Genomic DNA, 16,864 nt, shown 5'->3' with positions numbered 1-16,864 from the left:
TTGTTATAATCACAACGCCGACATTTGTAACGATGCTAGTAGGGCAAGCAGCCTCATTGCCCATGTCAAATTCTACAAGCAGCACAAACAGTTCATCTAACCCACGCCCAATGTTGATGAACTTACCATGACGCTTACATCAAACTTAGATGGTGCAGAACCAGCACAACTTTCCATTTATCAAGACGGTGGTGCCAATATTTGTCTCGCTGGGCCACAGTATATTTCTGCTCTGAAGATCCAACTGTCATAGTTATGCCTTCGCGACAAGAAAATCACAGCAGTTGAAGGAAGCACTCCAGTCGGTCGGAGGTGGCTGCTGATCACTTTTGCTGGCAGGAATCGGTCCACAAACCAGCCACTTTATGTTGCTGACAATATTGCAAAATTGTTCTTCAGCAAACAAGGCTGTGTGGATTTAGGAGTCCTCTCACGGTGCTACCCACAACCTATAAAAACACTCGCACCTCCAGAGCCTGCTGAAGTCCACCACCCAAGTGGCCAGAAAAACTACTGTTTTTCTCCGACTAAGAACATTCCCAAACTGGAAAGCATCATCAAAGAAAAGTTTTCCAAGTACATCTGCTCCATTTCCAGCCCTTTCAATCCTGCCAGCCTCTATCTGCCTTAAAGATGATGCTGAACTAAAGGCCAGACACATTCCAATCTCCGTTGCGAATCATTGAAGAAAGTGAAAGCGGGGCTGGACAGATGTTGCATGCAATATAATCAAACCGGTCCCAATGGGTACTCCTGTGACTTGGTGCAGTCTAATGGTCATAGTAACAAAACCAAATGGATCAAACTCAATGCACCATGGACTTCCACCATCTCAATAGTCAGGCATTGTGGGAAACACCACTCCCCAGCTCCATATCATGCTGCATCTCAAGTGCCAGCAAACAAGGAAACTGATCGACGCCATCGACGGTTACCATTCAGTGCTTCTTGATGACCAAAATCCACCTCTCACCACATTCATTACAGAATGGGGGCTAATACATGTGCCTCAGCGTTTCTTTGCTGCTGGCGATGCATCTACCAACCGATATGACAAATTATTATCAGTAATACCACAAAAATTCAAGATCATTGTTGACATTTGCTTTATGATGTGTATCAAGGATCACTTTTATTGCATTTGTGATTTTCTCACATTTTTTATACACAAATGGTATCGTTGCCAACATCAGGAAATTTCAGTTTGGATGCTGGCCTCTCGATTACCCCAGACGGTGTTGCTCCAGCAGCAAAAACATTGTCTGCAATTGCAAATTTTCCAACTCCAACTGACATTACTGGAGCTTGATCTTGGTTTGGTTTGATTAACCAAGTAGCCTGGGTGTTCTGTTAGTGACATTTTGCAATTGTTTCATTTAAAGCCTCACCAAACATTCTATTGGGATAAAAATCCTTCGCAATCGTTTGAAAAATCAAAGTACAAAATTATTCAACTTGTTAAAGGTGTGTGTTCATTCAATGTTTCATGAAAAACTTGTATCCAATCGGATTGGAGCAAGACTGGGATCACGTACATGTTGCAGAAATACTGCACCTGCCAACCGATATCTCCGGTTAGCTGTAACGACAACTGGAGGATTGTTTTTGCGGAATCACGCTTTACCACTTCCACAAAGTTGTGCAACGCCCAAACAGAAGGTGAAGCATTGGCCCTTTCCTGGAGCCTCTCACACTCTAGAATGTTCACACTAGGATGCAAGGAATTAATGGTAAGTAAACCATTAGTCAGAATTTTTAAGAACAGGGAACTTTCAAGTATCTTAAACCCACGACTTCAAGCATTAAAGGAGTCGACCCATACCATGGAGATTCAACATGATACATTCCCCTGGTAAATGGAATCGCACACCAGATGCACTTTCTCATTTTCCTCCCGAACATCCCGCAGTGTCATCAATCTTCACGGGACAGCCAACCAATCAAGAAATCAGCACATCAAAACATTTGCAAAGCCTGGCAAAGTCCATGACAGTTATGGCCGTCAAGAACGTGCCACACGTCAACATTGAACAAGTCAGCATTGCGGGGCAAGCTGACCCACAGTACAAAGACCTCATTGACATTATTCAGCAGAGTTTTCCCAGGAAATGGGAATACTGGGATGTTTGTGATAAATTGTCCATCATAGATAATCTTGTCCTTTTTTTCGTGTCATTATTCCTTGTGCTATTCGCAACCAAGTTTTGACGAATCTTCATTCGGCAAATCGGTGAGCCAGTGCCATGCAGAATCATACAAAAGCTTTTGTTTATTGGCCAGGAACCAAACATATTCAGCAGCATTGCGACAGTTGCAAGGATTACACAAAAAATGCACCTACTCAACCACCAGAACCACTTTCTATGATCCTCCTACATTCACATTTAAAAAAATTTGCAACAACTATTTTGAAATTGGAAACTTCAGTTACCTTATTGTTGTGGACAGGTTCAGTTGCTGGCCCTGCATTTACCATTGCAGAAAATCAGAGATGAATTCGGCCAGTCACATCAAAATTTTCAGAGAGCTCTTCATAGCCTATGGCGCAGCAAAAGAACACAGTACTGACAAAGGACCCCAATTCCAGTTCACCACCTTTGTTGAATTCTTGCTGTTGTGGGGTGTTCAACACAAAACATCATCTGCTGCGTACCTACAGTCAAACGGACGCACTGAATTGGCAGTCAAAGCTGCAAAACACATCTACAACAATATATCGGTCAACGGTAGCCTCAATAATGACAAAGCGGCTCGTGCGATCCTTCAACATAGAAACACGCCTATACCGGAGCTGGGATTAAGTTCTGCACAGATTCTGTTTCATCGAAAACAGCAAGACAGTATCCCCTCAAACCCAACATTACCAAGATCCATCATGAATGGACCATTTCCGCTGAACAATGCGAGAAGAAATTGATCAGATCTTGAGAAATCAATACAATGCCAATGTACGATCTTGCCGTTCTTGAAAGTCAGAACCCATGTTTAGGTTCAAGAGTGCAAGAAGAAAGCCAAGTGGCTCAAATCGAGCACTATCATCGAGGCCCTACCACACCAGTAATACCACATTTGGATACACCACTCAGAGAGGGTATCGCGGCAGAATAAGCAATTTTTGAAAAGGTGCTGAATTCCAATACCAATTGCAATAATTCCTGCCAATCAATACAATAAGTAATACACAGACGTAGAGAGAAGGAAGTTTTAGATTTTTTTCAACCAACTCCCCACTAGAATATCTTAATAGTGAAATTTACAAAATAATTTTCCAGCTTAAGATTTATGAATCTGATATGTAAAGGTTGACAAAAAAACAAAAAAGTTCAACCACTAAAAGCACAAATGTAAATCATGTTCTATCAATATAATATGATCCTAAGAGTAATGACAAGAGATAAAACTGAGAAATGTGCAAAAACATTTGGATATGTAAGAAAACAAAATGTCATGGTCATTCATATGATGTGTAAAATCAAATTGATATTTTTTCATTTTCTTCTGCAATACTTATATTTTTATCTCCTCATGGTAAGATTTTTATATTTACCACTAACTTTCTAGTTGCATTGATAACTCATACGGAGTAGGAGTTACGGTCATCTGTACAAACCATCACTGAACAATACCTCAAGTCCAATTCGCACTATCTGTACAATATAAAAAAGAAAAGTTATCCATTGCTAAAACATCAGGACAAAAAAATATGTAGTAACACCAATACATGTCAAGAGATGGAAAACTTCCACTGAAATAACTATCCAACTATGAGAAATATAAATCAAATATGAAAAAACACTGCTCATATATGAACAGCTGGTCTGAAAAATTCAGAGGAATAACTCAACTCTTCCAAAATATCTTTTCTGAGTCAAACTCTAGTTGACAGAATGTGAATCTACCCCTGTAAACTAAAAAACAAAAAGAATTAGTTTGAAATTTTGCATAGATTCCTCAATTCGATAAAGATTCTCATGTTTGAAAAGATGCATCTGTAGAGGGTACATCGATTGCAACATTGTGAAAATAACCAAAGTGACAATAGTAGTACAAATAACTTTAATTCTATTTTTTTTATTTAAATAATATTGCAGTGTGAGAGAGAGAGAGAGAGGAGGAAATGTTCATTAGCAAGATTAATTCAAATTGTCAAAGAATAGATTGTCAACTTTGTATTTTTAGTTGTTTGCAAGAAAATCCCCCATGAAACAATGCAAGAAACATTAAAACGTAGGAATGAGAGCAAGAAATCAGAACATGCTGAGAGTATAAGTTTGCAAAGAAATTTATCTATTGATCTACAGAAGTACTCAGCAGAAAGTGTATAGAAATGGTGAAGAATCCTGTAAAATACCTAGATCGGGATTCAATAATTGATGGAGGACTACCTCCTTATTCAATCTTAAAAAATAAACTGCCTGATAAAATTCTCATGGCGATCCCAAGATTTCATTACGCAGCTATAGTATGGAAGAACTGATAACAATGAAGTATGTTTACTTTTCTACTAAATTGTTATCTATAATATAAAAGGCAAAATGAGTATGTGTGTTTGTATGTCCGCAAAAGGTTTTTTTCGTCAGCCTTCTCACGTTGGTTACATTTATGGAGAAGTTTCCTTATACTTTCTAGATTGAGTTTTAAAAAATTCCCTCGTCTTGAGTGTTTGTTTGTTTTTCTCGTATAAATAAAGCAAAGGCATCCACCTGGCCTTCCAGGCTGGGATGTTTTAAAGGCAATTAGGTTTGATCAATTCATATAATAGTAGATAATGGGCAGTCAACAATTCCTCCACTATCTAACAATCATGAGATTGTTTGCTCAGCAACCGAGAAGGCGAATACGCTTGCCAGTCAGTTTGCCTCCAACTCCACACTGAACCCTGGTAACCACCCCCTTCCGACTTTCCTTTGCAGACAGACGCCACACTAGACGATCTGAAAATCACCCCTTCTCAAGTGCATGCTATCATAAAAAATCTTGACACTTCAAAAGCATGTGGGCCTGATCTCATCCCGGCTGTGCTGTTAAAAAAAGTAGGTAGCTCCAGTTCTCTCCAAACTTTACAACAAATGCCTTAATGAATCTTGCTTTCCTGCCTGCTGGAAAACTGCTTCTGTGGTATCAGTTTTCAAGAATTCTAGCAAAAGAACTGACCCAGTAAATTATTGCCCCATTAGCCTCCTCCCACTTTTTGCCAAAATATTTGAGTCCATAATTAACCAGGCTCTAGTCCATCACCTTTACAGACGCTAAACGTCTGACCGACCAACAATATGGATTTAGGCAAGCCTGTTCCACAGTAGACATCCTAACTAATCTCTGAACATATATACCATTCACTGGGGAGGGTAGAGTGGTAGCTCTAGATATATCTAAGGCTTTTAAAGACAGTGTATGGCAAGAAGGTCTTTTCAGGAAAATCAGATCATACGGTATCACTGGAAGAATACGTAACATAATTAAATCCTTCTTTGTTAAGAGAAAAATCCAGGTTGTCCTCGACGATCGTACATCTAAACAATACGATATAAATGCAGGAGTGCCTCAAGGGTCTACCATTGGACCTCTATTATTCCTAATATTCATAAATGACCTCCCTGACAAAATTGTCTCTGAGATGGGTATATATGCTGATGACACCATGTTCTATAACAGACACGACAGGAAAACAAATTAACATATATCTAAAGAAATGGCAGAAACACTAGAGGATGACCTCCGATCTATAGTGGAATGGGGACAAAAATGGATGGTCACATCCAATGCTGCCAAGACTAAACTTGTTTCCTTCAATAATTACAAGAAACTCTACCACCAATAGCAAATGGCCAAGTACATCTTTTAAACTCCTTGGTCTAACGTTCACAGGAAACATGAGTTGGAACAATTACATTGAGAGTATTGCCAGGACCGCTGCGAAGAAGGTAGGTTCTCTCTACCGTGCTAGAAAGCTACTAACGCCCGAAATATCCTGTACCTCTATAAGGCTACCATTCGCCCATGTATGGAGCATTGTTGTCATATTTGTGCTGGTGCATCTGATACTAGTTTCTCGCTCCTAGGCAAGGTTCAAAAGAGAGTCACCAACCTGATAGGTCCTGAACTGTCATCTAAGCTTCAGCCTCTGTCCCATCAATGAAATGTTGCATCTCTCTGCTGGTTCTAGAAGTACTTTAACGGTGAATGCTCTGACGAACTGCAAGCACTTGTGCCCCCTCGACATAAATACCCCCCGACAAACAGCTAAATCCCACCCCTTTACAGTAGAGATCCCTAGATGTAAGAGCCTTCTACTCGAGTAGTTTCTTCCCCAGAACTGCTAGACTTTGGAATTCCCTTCCGGGTCCCTATTTCCCCAACTGTACTGACATGCAGAAGTTCAAGTGTAACGTGAACCGACACCTTGCTGCCCAACTCTCTACATAGTAGCCTATGTCCCTGATAGTAGCCCCCTACATCAAAATGGCAACGTGCCTTGTTTGGGGTGAAAATGTAATTTAAAAAAATAAATAAAAAATATCAGACAATTGCTATTCATTTGGACACTGCCAGAGTTCCCTTTTTATGGGCAAAAGTTAATGAAATAAAAGCCATCTAACTCCCTAAGTTGTACATTTTAAGAAAGAACTGTTATAAAAGAAAATAAAAAAAAGCTAACGCACATGAAAGGTTCTAGCAAACAGAACTCTGCCTTTTATGGGAGCTAAAAAAAGGAGAGGACCACATAAATTCACTTCTGTAAAAATATGAACCTTCAAGAGAATATAAATTAACTTTTACTAACAATTTTACTTTTTGGTGCAGTTTCACCTAATTGTTGAGGTTACCCAATTCTATTCCTTAGTTACAAAATTCCCATTAACAATGGTATAACATGACTTGATTAAAAGATGACCAACGTTAAAGTTGTTTAAACTACCAAAATACAAACAAATAAGGAGAGAAAGTTTCAGAAGATACTATTCTTATGCAAATATGCTAACAATTAAACAAATGCCTGAAAAAGTATAATCACTTTGGTGGAGGTAGTAATGTCATAAAAAAGAAAAAACTTTTTCCTCTACAAAAAGGATTTAAAATGATTTTATTTTGCAAGAAAGTATTTATCAGCCCCAAAGCATATTAACTAAGATTTTTATTCTTACTATGCCGTCACCAGGATAGGAAGAAACAAGATAGGAGGTCACTTAATTGCTGTTATCTGTGATAAACTTAGAACAGCGAAGATCACTCTTACTTTTACAAGCCCAGACAAGACATTTTCCTATGAATCCAATTCATTTGGAGTCAGCCAATAGACCAATAAAAAGCATACTACTTTTACATCAGCTCAACTATCAAGACCTGTACTGAAATTATAAGCAGGACGATTTGAGCATATTTTTTTGTTAAAACACTGCAAAGAACATAACATTTCTTTTGTTATAGCAAAAACCTAAAGAGAGAAAATGTTGACTTATTCTAGAACAATGTTATACAGTCAGTAATTTACTTATACACCAGTTTTGCTTACAGGAACTGATACTTTTGTCCAAAAGGTCATCCATTGGTGATCAGATAAGAAACAGTGAAGAGTTGAACACAAAGCCAGTTATTAAAAACTTACCTTGTGTCTAACCCTTCCCTTGTGAGTATAAAATCCAGCTTCCATAAAGTGTTGCTCTGGATTGGAACAAAAACATTGCCTCAGTCTAGAAGGATTTCTATTTCACACATTGAGAACAGAAAAGATGAAGTGTAATATCAAAATAGATATTACACTTTGCTTATAGTTAAAAAAAAAAGCCAAGGATACATTAATATCGACAGGATTTAGTTGTAATAATCACTAAATGTTTATATTTACAAAATTTTAAGTTTTTCTAATCTTAGCTGTTGCCCCTTTTTCTTCAGAAATGACCTTCTGGAGATTTTTAACTAAATTCTAGCATTCTGGAAGTTTGAGTTCAAACCATTCTGAAGGAACTTATGGCAAAATGATAGATATCTTTAAAAAAGGTATGAAATTCTCAATAATTTATTATAATACTTAATCTTGTTAGGAAGAAATTCAATAGTGCACTTGATTATTTCATAAAAGAGATCAGATCAAAATGGTACCATAGGTTTCTAGCTGAGAGGGCAGACCCAGATTAAAAACAGTGCTCTTTTGAGTTTTATTTATAATTAAACTAGCCTAGGTTCCCAGCGTTGTTTGAATGTTTGGAGGTGTGTGTTGAGCAAAAAAAAAAAGTGGTAGCAGGCAAGCAGGCTCGAACCCAAAAAGTGAAGGAGGAAAAGAACGTGAAAAAAAAAGAAAAAAAAGTGGAATCGAACTTGAAAATGTAGGATGATTAGTCTTCCTAACCATTAATCCAAAGAGGATAGTGACTTCAACAAGTTGGTAACTTAAGAATCAAAGGAGTCACCACGCATGCGCAGAAATGGGGCCAGTAAAGCTTCCTGTCTTTGTATTTATTTGCTTTCCCACAAAAGCAAATCAGACATAAGGTCATTTTTAATGTAGGGGAAGATCAGCTCCCCCAAAAAGGGGGCACTCTGGCAGTATATATAAATAGTAATTGTCTCAGTATGAAGGGTTTCCCTACATTGACCAAGGACCAATTACAGAACAGATACTACCTGGCTTGAAAGCCAGGAGTTTACGTATTTGCATTCAATTAGTTTTGAATTATTTATACAAAAAAGACAAACGAACATTCAAGACGAGGGGAAAGAAAAAAAGAAAAAAGAAACGATGTCCATTTGCAAATCTGAGATATTATGATCTAGGAAATATAAGAAAATTTCTCCCAGAGAACCCCGACGCAAGAAAAACCTTTTGTGGACACACACAAACGTGCGTTCCCATTTTGCCTGTTATATATTAGACTAGTGTGGGTGCCCGGCATTGCCCGGGTATTTGGAAAAAAAAAAAGTGTTAGTAGGCAGGCAGGTTCGAACCTGTGACATGAAGGCGGAAAAGAAAGTGAAAGAAAAGCTGAGATCTTACCGCTACAATCTCAAAAAGTACACAAATTTTTACCAAGATTAATTGCCCAACATGTAGAAGAACAGGTGACTAACCCGACAGTCTATTCATACAGTTTAGCCACCTGGTCTTCCAGCTTTATGAAGTTCCCTCAAAATGTAATGGATTTTTGGCATGTTTCCAGTGAAAACCAGGTAATACCACCCAAACCAGGAGAAACAAGACTGGTGTTATTTCAGGTTTCCTTCTCCTAGATCAGTTGCACAAGAAAAACTGAAGAATTATATTTAACTTATTCAATTTATGCCTTTATAACTTTCCAATGAGTATTAGTGCAAGTGTGGCAATCGTCTTGACACAAATATAGACACTGAAGCAGCATTCACCCTAGATGGGTCGAACCAGCTTCTTTCGAAGGAGGAAATTTCATGGGAATATCAAATTCATAAGAGGTTCCCAGTCATACGTAATATAATTGTATATATATATATATTATATAACCTATTTAAGGTTCTTTGACTTTCCGATGTTATTTATGCTAAAACAATACCCATTGCTAAACAATAGATTCTATGTATGAACAGGAGAATTTGTTTTACTGCATATAATCCCTTTTGGAATTATGAACTGTTAAAATAATACCCATTTCTAAATGATTCATTGAAAACAAATTTCTTTTTTATCAACATTGGAGAGAGCTGCTCATACTTTAGTGCACAGCAATAGAATTTAAATGGTTGCTACTTAAAAAAAAAAAAAAGGGCAGATAAATCTACTGTTCCTATTGTGGATTATATTAAGATTTATTAAAATATAGTTGAACATACCAGAGACATTAACAAAAAATTTAGCGATTGTGAATGAAGAAAGCCATTCAATTTAGTCTGTATGACGGTTCTATCAATGAATGCATGCATGTGTGTATAAAAACGTAAATTATAGAGTTCAATATGTTATCATGGTTGGTGTTGACAGTCAAACATTTGAGGCTTGCAGTCACCAAAATAGGCAACATGATTGGTCATATACAAAATTGAAACAGGTTGGCTGTTGGCCGATTATTTGAGCTGTTTAATTGCAATTATCGGCAGCAGTTTTTTTGTTTTTTTTTGCTTTGTCAACCTTTTAGCCTTCAAAATCGATTAATCAGACTGGCATTACTCACTCTCCTCCAGATTTGGAAGGAAAAAAAGGGAGTGGGAGATTATAATATATTTTTTATTTTGATCGAATTTTATTTTTAAAAATGTGTTTTAGAGTTCTTTCATTTTAAAGGTGGAGTCGACCATCTGTCGACCATTTCAAATTGACAATAAAATATTTGTTAAAAATCTATGTAAACAAAGTTTTTTCTCTTGTATTTTTCTAAAAAAAAAATAAATAAATAAATAAATAAAAGTTTAATGTTGGTAAACAAAACTCGCCATGGTGATATCACTGAACACACACACACATATATATATATATATATATATATAGCAACCTAAGTAAACACACCATGTGGAGTCTTCTATTTGGCTTCATTTTCAACATTACATGGTCATGCTTATTTCTTTCTCAGATAAAATTTTTTTTCCTGATGAGTATATGTAAGGAAAAATTTAAATATAAAAATATTGATTGTTCTACGTAAACAAAAGTGGTTTGTAAAATGTACTGAAAATTTGATATGTTGAAAGAACCGATTTTTAAAATAAAACCGTGGATCTTGAAATGTAGCTAAATTGTTATTTATATAGGCCCTGTTATATTTAACAAGCATTGAGTTTCTAAGCAAAAGGATTTGTATACACAGAGTGAAATATAATTACAAAAGCGTTTTTTTCTGAAAACACATATTTTCCCACCCATGTAATTTTTAACTGAAACGTGATATGCAGTATTTTATTTAATTTAAAGATTATGATATGCTGAACATATTGCCATTTTATAATCAATTTAGTATGAACTAGGAAAATAAAAACACTATTTTGTCAAAAATCTAATATATAAAAGGTAAAATGAGTGCTAGCGTTTGTGTATGTCCACGAAAGGCTTTTTGCATCGATTAGATTCGAGAAGTTTTTGCACACTTCCCAGATCGTAATATCTCGTATTCGCAAACGGACATTGTCCTTACCCTTTTTTTTGATCGAGTTAAACAAAATTCCCACTATGCCGTCGTCTCCAGTGTTTGTCTTTTTTGTATAAATAAAACAAACTATTGGAACACAACTGCCTGGAGTTCGGGCCAAGTAGTAGATGTTCTGTAATTGGTCCTTGGTCAATGTAGGGGAAACCCTTCATACGTTTTGGGGCAGCTGGTCCCCCCCCCTCCCATTGAATTAATTTGCTTTCGTGAGAGGTTTAAAAGCAACGTCATTTCTGCAAGTCATCTTTTGTTTTTCATTTTACTACGTTAAATTTGAACACTTTCGCGTCATGGTAAGATGCCAGATTTTCTTTCATATTCTTTTCCACTTCGCGTCACGGGTTCGAGCCTGCCTACTACTACTTTTTTTTTTGCTCAACACACACAAATACCCAGGCAACGTTGGGCACCCAGGCTAGTTTATGTTTTGTTTTAAATAAATTTTTTATCTCTAAAAAGATAAACTTATTTTCATTTTACCTATTCTTCATTCTAAATTTTATATTGACTAGCTTTCCAGGTATGGATCTTAAAGATATGTCAGTGTGTTGGTTAATTTACTAATTTAAGTTTTTCCTATTTCATATGTCATATTAAATTGATTTTAATGCCATGTCAATCTGAAAGGGAAAAAAAATACAATTTGTGAACTACTTGCATATCGCCTTTCACTAAAATCCTGAGTTGAGAAACTAGGTTTAATATATATCATATACACACACTAGCATAATGATGGGATTAATATATTTTTTTATTGCTTTCACCTGACTATATAATTAAAGTTGTCTTATATTATCTACATTTTATCAAAATCGTATATATGTATTTAAAATTTAAGAATGCTATAACCCCCATAACTGACTCCGAGGCGTGAGAACACAGTGATTCAGAACTACTTCCCCCTCCCGGAAATTTCTACACATGAATAATACCTAGTTTTTATGTAGATTCTCTAACCTTACTTTCTATAGACACACTGGAATTTTTGTTTGTTCAATATTGGATAATTAAGAAAACATTTCACCGCCAACAAAATGTTAGTGAAATATCCATCCCACCCCAAACTAATTGCTCTTTTTAACCTCACAATTCCCAATAATCGCCACAATATGGTGAATAAATAAAGAAATTAACTGAAAGGTTTTTTCTTCTTTTTCATTTTCCTAAGTAGTACATATAGAAAGAGCTTGATTAGGTAAGAAAGAATATTTTTAAAAATTTTAAATCTAATTAAAATTAAGGAAGTTATGACTATTTTTGCACGTTTGGATATTTTTCCCTCTTTAAGACCATATGCGTTTTGTCACATTTTTTACACTATTTTTTTTAGTAAAAATGTTATATCTTTATTAAAACAGAAGATTAAACAATGAAATTTGCTTTATAAGTATACTTTTGTGCTAAGAATAAGAATATGCTACTAAAAATCTCCAGACATTAATGGTTTCCAAATGATCTGCAGTAAATATACATGCAATTCCTTAAAAATGACATCTTTCCATTAAAAGAAAAGTTAGAACTCAAAGCATTTTATGTACAAATAATTGAAATCAAAATTTAGGACTGTTTAAAAATGAATATATTGCAATATTTCTTTGGTATTATTGTAGATTAATACCTTCCATTACCAACACACACACACCCTAATCTGACCACTTTTCCAAAATATGTGATTTTACCTTTGTAGGCAATTACATGAAAAACTTTAATGAAAGATAAACAAGCATAATTTAATGTAAACTGATTCCCCATTTTGAGCAATTCTAGCGTTTTAGGGCAGTTAACCATTTTTTTTCTATAGGAGATAAATCCTGTACGCCTTTTTTTTCTATGTTTATATTTTTAATATCTGACCAGAAATAACACCAGACTGCTTTAACTCTAATTAAGCTAATTATGTTCTGATAACAAAAGAGCTCCAACTAAATATGTAAGAACATTTTTTTATTCATATTTTTTTTAATTCGTTCTGAAATAAAAAGTTAACAGAAAACCGTTTGTTTACAGTAATGCTATTGCTGATAGTATTGCTACTACTACAGATAGTTTTTAGATACTTTTTAAAAATAGAAAAATTTTCTTTCCAGGTATCATGATTTTAAATTGCTCGATACACGAAAAGAAAGCAAGTTACAATTTTCCTTTTAACAGATAAAAATAAAAAGATTGATTTATTTAACAGTGGGTGTCTGAAGAAAATTTTTTTTTAATTTTTAATACTCGTCATGCTAAATTTTATATTGACTAGCTTTCCAGGAATCTTTTTTTTTTAACACAACAAAAAAAAATGAGTTGTAAAAAGAATTTTGGACACCCCAATCTATTAAAATTGACATCTCTTCTGGCTAGTTTCCAAATTTAATGAAAAAAAAAAATCTTAACACAAATGTGGTACGACTATTTACAAATCGGGGTCATTACAAACTCTTACCGAAAACGCTGTTTTATGATGTTAACATTTTTATCACTTTAAAATATATAATGTACATTTATTATTTGATTTGAAAGTATATTTATTTCCGAACAAAACGGTGGTATTTTGAGGACTTTTAATTCTTTGGTTTTTAAAATATGACGATTTTAGCAGAGCCTCCTTGAAATCTGATTATCCAAAGCATTTTATCCGTGTCCGTGCATATTGCTACTTTGCCTTCGAAGAGGCAAGTAAATAGAGAGTTGCATCATGGAGTAGCGGTAAGATGTCAGATTTTCTTTCATGTTCTTTTCCGCCTTCGCATTACGGGTTCGAGCCTGCCTGCCTACTACTACTTTTATTTTTTATTTTTTGCTCAACACACACTTACAAATACCCATGCAACGTTGGGCACCCAGGCTAGTTTGGGTTTTGTTTTAAATAAATTTTTTATCTCTAAAAAGATAAACTTATTTTCATTTTACCTATTCTTCATTCTAAATTTTGGTACTCATGCACTTATTGATCCGTGCTGAAATAATAACATTATTTAAAAAGCCATTCTTAACATAGAGAGGGGAGAGGGTTTTGTACCTTACAATTGAATAAAAAAACATAAAATTTTAATTAAACTTGGAAATACAATTTAACAAATAGCACGGATCAGTAAGTGCATTAGCACCTAAATTTTATATTGACTAGGTATGCATCTTAAAAATATGTCAGTGTGTTGGTTAATTTACTAATTTAAGTTTTTCCTATTTCATATGTCATATTAAATTGATTTTAATGCCATGTCAAGCTTAAAGGAAAAAATAAATAAATAGAGAGTATAGTAAATTCAAAACAATTTCCGAATGAGGGGGGGGGGGTCTCATCACCTTCTGTACTAATTGTCTTATGGGTGGGGAAACTAGAACTAAAAAAATATATAAAAAAGAAACAGGAAATTACAAAAAATATGTGTTTGCATTTTATTTCTCGTAATACGCTGACGTTAAATGGGCTGATAAACAACAAAAATAAATCAAATACAATACGCAAAAATCCAGCTAGAATTCGTCACAACTTTCTCAACTTCCAGCACGTCTCTCTCCACTGCCCCTGCCAACAGACATTTTATCAGAAAACTGACCCCATTCCATTTGCATACGTGTGCAGTGGAAGATGAGATCTCTTGAGATTCCACGAGACTATATAAACCTTATAAACCTATATAGACCTTATAAATCCATGGCTGCCATCTTTAATTTCTCTTTCTCTCAGATCCCATCCGAAGGTAAGTTGTATGACCGCACGGCACACACATACGAGGGCGCTTTACTCTTTGATTACATTCAACTCTACAAAAACCAATAATTTGATTGCAGAAATTCCCCTCTGGACCAAAGTACACTAGGTTTGCTCCAACAGATGCCACATACAAATTTATTATGTCTAGACTATTAGCTACTGTATTATCTAACTTTTGAATGCCACTTTACACACATTTGTTTAAGTAAAATCCTACATTACATCCTAGAAGTAAAATCATCACAGTCGCAAGCATCTATAGTGGAAGCAGTTGCTATTTTTCCATCTAAATAAAAAGTACTCCTACTGCTCCCAGTCAATACCGGGATGTATTCTGCATTTTGGTCAGATATGAGGTGGTACCCTTAATATCTGGTTTATATACTTATATACATAACATAATCTTTCCATTTCTCGATTCCAAAAATAATGATTTTTTCCTTCTCATATTCCAAATCTTATTGGCTAAGAACTGATTATTCGTTAATTCCAGAATGTAAATCCTCCTACAAAAACAAACGCTCCAGATATTTACAAAAATGTCTTCACGCAGTCATTTTACATAAAATACCCTAATTATAAACATTAACACATCAAATCATGTTCATAAGTCAAGACTACTTTCATTTTTGCATTAAATATACCAGTTGTCTTATACAGCTACGCTAACGTGCAACATCTTTTGTGTTTACATACACAGTACATTCTATTTTCTGACATATCATCACATGCTGATAGCCATTATTTCTTTTTCCTTTTCTAAAAAACCTTTTTTTTTTTTTTTTTTTTAAATTACGATTGACTAGCATTCTTTAAAGTGGAGACCGAGCATTTGTATGATTTGGAAACCTTTAAACTGTCTAAAACGTTTGATTTGTTCTTCCTTTTCTAACATGAAGATAAACCTTTCTTTTGTTCTTAAAGTACATCTGACTAAAATTCTTTCAGTTTTTTATTACAAAAAGTAAAATATTTTGAAATTCCATGTGGCTTAGATGGGAATAGAGATTCTCAATAGTAAATAAAAAGAAATAAAATAATTCTATTTTCTGATTAGAAGAAATGGGAATAAAGGATTCTTAAAAAAAAAAAAAAAAAAGAAAAGATTTCTACATACATACAATGGCAATGAACATAATGTATATAATTATGTAGTGATTATAATGATGTTAATAAAAAAATTCCTGATAGTGCTCAAGCGTACATTCTGCAGGAACTAATATTAGTAATTTTATTTAAATACTATCTTGGATTTAGAAAAAAATTCAGATCTCTAACTCCAATCTCACTAGTGCTAGTGATCAGCGCAAACAGAACTGACAAATCTTTGTAACACGAAAAAAAAAAAATCCGGAAAGACCAGACAGATGAAAACTAAGTATCCCAAATAGACAATCATATTTTTTAAATAAAATAATATTAGCTCATGTAGAACTTGTGATTGAACACTTTGATGATATACATATGAGAGAGAGATGTCACGGTTTCAAACCAATTGTCTCTTCAGAGTTTAAAAAAGATTTTGTTTTACTCTGTCATGGAGTTGAAACTTTGGCATGTTCTGTAAACCAGGTTTATGTGCGGGTGAATGATTCCTCATCTCTACAGATTATTAACGTCTCATCACGTTTCCCTATCATCATTAATTTCATAAGTAAAACGAGATTGCAAGAATTTATACATCGGACATTAAGGCGAAAGCTAGTAGAAATATGGCACTTAAAAATTCAGTTTATAATTTAAATGCATTTGTTCAATATATAGAATTTCTATTTAAAATATTTTTTTTTCTTAAAGTTCAAATACATTGTATAGTTTAAATAAATTAGAAAATGTCTAATATTTAATTTTATATGAAATTTTACAGTTTTCATACATAAAAAATGTCTATTTTTTCTTAAATTAAAAAATCAAGGCCAAACAACAAATGTTAATTTTATATTTTTAGCTAGCATGGATACCCGGCGTTGCCCAGGTGGACATGAAGTTCGGTTTGGACACATCTGCTAACTCCATCGTTACTCCCACAATTTAAAAAATAAAAGAACGGATAAAA

The 16,864-nt window shown here is 34.6% G+C and overlaps 1 protein-coding gene across 4 annotated transcripts in view; it reads right to left on the bottom strand.

Annotated features, from left to right (window-relative positions):
* LOC145255725 (protein phosphatase 1B-like) overlaps nt 1–16,864 on the bottom strand; it is a 466,557-nt gene that overhangs the window by 196,885 nt on the left and 252,808 nt on the right. The window lies entirely within an intron of this gene.

The sequence above is a fragment of the Euprymna scolopes genome, chromosome 31 (genome assembly GCF_053919585.1).
Source record: "Euprymna scolopes isolate OS-2025 chromosome 31, ASM5391958v1, whole genome shotgun sequence".
NCBI lineage: Eukaryota > Metazoa > Mollusca > Cephalopoda > Sepiida > Sepiolidae > Euprymna > Euprymna scolopes.
The sequence above is the reverse complement of the archived record's forward strand: the minus strand, read 5'-3'. Positions and strand labels throughout refer to the sequence as shown.